The following is a 3,662-nucleotide window of genomic DNA, read 5'->3' as shown; positions in this document are numbered from 1 at the left end:
GCCGCAGGCGCCAGGTGAGCGCGCCCGCCCGGGAGCGCACGGCAGGGGCCGCGGCGCTGGGCTCCAGCTGCGCCAGGACCTCGTCCAGGCTCTTCCTGGTCTGGGCGAAAGTGTGGCGCCGGGAAACGGCCAGCTGCGGGTCGCGCGGACGCTGCAGGTGGCCGCGGGCGGCCTCGAGCAGGGCGGGCACACAGCCTCGCAGCAGGCGCCGGGCGTGGCCCAGGCGCTCCCCAGGCCCGCGCGCAATCAGGCCGCCCAGGCGGAGCATTGCCGAGGCCAGGTCGGCGAAGGGGCCGCGCAGCGAGGCCGCGTCTTCCGTGGCTTCCAGCGCATCCAGGCAGGTCAGGCACCACCCCGCCGCCCGCGCCGTCTTCCTCGCCGTCGCCGCGTCTTCAAAGAGCAGGACCTGTTCGGACAGCCCGAGGGGGAGAAGCTTGAAAATGCTGGCACGTTCCAAGAGCGATAGCAAACAACGGCGGCGGCTGCTTCCCTCCCCCAGTTTTAGGAATAGACGTTCCCCCCAACATCCCAAGGCTAAAGAGTATAGAATCTCAGGTCCCAAACAAAACAAAACAAGTTATGTAGGAGTGACCTTTAAAGTAAACATTTGGCTGGGCCGAAAATGTGAGGCTTCCTAAATTTGAGCTACATTTAATGTGAGGTCCAACTTGGGTTTGGAGTGGACATCTCCAGGTTAGAAGAGGAGCAGTCAACTGTCTATCTGGTAAAGGACACATGACTAAGGAAAAAGTGATTAGGAGGGATTTACTATTTGGATGAGGATGATGGGGGCTGGCGAGATGGCCTATCCAGGAAGTGTCTTTATCTTTCCTCGCCCGATTCTGCCCATCCTGGATGGCTTTATCCATCCCCTGCCACAGAGCTGGTACCCAAACACTTCCAAGAGCCTGCCCTTCTAACCCCTCTTCTCCTTCCATCAGCAGGTGCTCAAAACCCTCTGGCTTTGTCTCTCTCGTCTCCCCATTTCCAGTCTCACTTTAATGAGGATCTGTTAAGTTGCCAACACCGTCCTCCCACAATAACCCACACTATTAAAGTTTAATGAGGAACGTTAATAATATTGTAATATTTAATACATATAGATCCTATTAGGGAGCAATGCCCCAACCGACAAAAGTTGTGCCATTGGGTGGAATGTCAGGAAAATGGGGAGTATTTGGAGGTCAAGAGGTTATTCTGCCCCCGCCCCCGCCCGAGATCCTTCCAGCAGAGCTTTCATTTTGGAGCCAGATTTGACAAATAAGCTAAGACTTGCAGGTGTTTCAGCAGACTCTCCCCCACAGCTCCTGGCCATGAGCCAGGTGAAAAATGAACCCCTCAGTGACACCTTTTTGTTAGGGGTTGATAAGCCAAGTGTGGGAGATGAGGGGGGCACATAGGGTTTTAAGACCATAGACCCTAATTTAGTAGGTCTACCAGCTCCCTATGGCATCTTCCACATTTAGTACTTATTAAATTGGTAATGAAGTCTGCGCTGTGCTCTTGCTGGAAGCTTGGGCAGGGGATCTCTCTGCAAAGGGCATCCGCTCTGGGAATGACCTGCCCAATTCATGCTTCCTTGCAATGAGCTATGTCCCACTAACCAGCTAACCAGGTCTAATATCAGCCTCACCTTTGTGGTATCCACCAGGATCTGCTGAGCTGTAGTTACTAGCTCCTCCTGGTGGCTTTGACATTCTGGCTGAAGATGGAGCTTCTGAGCTACCAGCATGATGTTCCTCCCAGACAGGATCAGAGACTCAGCAGTAGGCCTCATTTCCTCCCAGAGCCACTCCTCCTCAGAGTCTCCTGCCAGCCTGGACAGACACATTTTCATTCAGCATTACCAACACATCCATGAATGGAACGATACAAAAAAGAAACATCCCATAAGGAAATTATGATACACTGAATTTACAGAGTACTATGAAGTCCTTAAAATGGCAAGGTAGGGGCTCCTGAGTGGCTCAGTGATTAATAAGAGTCTGCCTTCAGCTCAGGGCGTGATCCCAGAGTCCTGGGATCGAGCCCCACATCAGGCTCCTTTGCTGGGAGCCTGCTTCTTCCTCTCCCACTCCCCCTGCTTGTGTTCCCTCTTTCGTTGTCTGCCTCTCTCTGTGTCAAATAAATAAAATCTTTAAAAATTAAAAATAAAAATAATAAAATGGCAAGGTAGGTGTATTTATGGTGATAAAAGCCTCTCCAAGACATAATGTAAGTAAATAAAACCAAATTATAAAGTAGCATGTATGGCAAGATCTCATTTGTTTTCAATTATGTACATATCTACACAGAGAACTATCTAGATGAATAATCATTAAACTGTGGTTATAGCTTGGCATTTAAAAATATGCTTCATTGGGATGCCTGGGTGGCTCAGTTGGTTAAGTTCCTGCCTTCAGTTCAGGTCATGATCCCAGGGTCCTGGGATTGAGTCCCACATTGGGTGCCTTGCTCAGTGGGGAGCCTGCTTCTCCCTCTCCCACTCCCCCTGCTTGTGTTCCCTCTCTCGCTGCCTCTCTCTGTCAAATAAAATCTTTAAAAATAAAAATATGCTTCATTCCTTTTTGAATTGCTCTCATTTTCTCTGCAATGAACATGTATAATTACTACAAAAAACAAAAAGCCTGTTTTTGTAAGAAAGAAATACCTAGAATCTCATTTCAATCCGTGTTATCAAGAGGAGAGGTTTTGCATAACAAAAATCAATTTCCATGAACACAGCTGTCCACAGCAACTGTTTTCATGTGATGCAAACATTTCCCTTTCAGCAGTAATCCCTAATTACACAAAACAGAACAAGAAAAGTCCCAAGTCCTCCGGCCCCCTTATGATTATTCTTTGCAAATGAAGCTGAGCTCTGTGCCTTTGGAATTGTAGGCTGAGAGGACACAGGAGTGCCAGCTGGAGTAATCACTGAGACTCTCCTCTCAGCTTTTGGTCCCTTACGTAGTGGCAGCCAATTTCAAAGCCCCTCATCCCAGCTTGCTCCAAACATCCCAGCTACCCTTGTTAGAAATATCCCTAGAGTTCCCCCTTGTGCAGAATGACAGAAACCAAACAACCCAGCATGGCAAAATGCTGAAACATTAGGGGTGAGGAATGTGTGACAGCTGTCTCCTTCCCTTACTTTACTTTTAACTTCTTGCGGAGAATGTGCTCATCAGCTGAGGTTGACATGCAGTCCACTCAGCCCATAAATAGGACTCACCGCATCCTGTCAGCTGCTCAGTTGCAGAGCTGGGACCTTCCCCCATGCAGCCTGACCTCCTGAGATTTCCATTTCTTCATGTTAAAAGGAGGGAAGAGAAACAAATCTGTCATGCACCAGGGCTGTCTATGTGAAATGAGGCTGTAGAACGCTGTGTTAAGGCGATTTAAATGGCTACGTCCCAATACCAGCTTGAGTCCAAGGTGCTTCACACAGAGCAGCTCAGTAGGCACCCTGTCATGACCTGCTGGACTTCCCCACGCTCCTCCCTCTTCCTTGAGACCTGAGGACCATGTTCCTGTCTTCCCCTCACCCCCACTCCCATCCCTGCTTTCAGATTCGGCTGACATAGTCTAATGTTATTCATTTGAAGCTAAGTTGGAATTTTCTCTTCCAAGAATTGTAACCATCAAGCATTCCAAGATGCGATACTATTGTCCTGTACAAAGTT

The sequence above is a fragment of the Ailuropoda melanoleuca genome, chromosome 4 (assembly GCF_002007445.2).
Source record: "Ailuropoda melanoleuca isolate Jingjing chromosome 4, ASM200744v2, whole genome shotgun sequence".
NCBI classification, from domain to species: domain Eukaryota; kingdom Metazoa; phylum Chordata; class Mammalia; order Carnivora; family Ursidae; genus Ailuropoda; species Ailuropoda melanoleuca.
Note: the sequence above shows the minus strand (reverse complement) of the source record.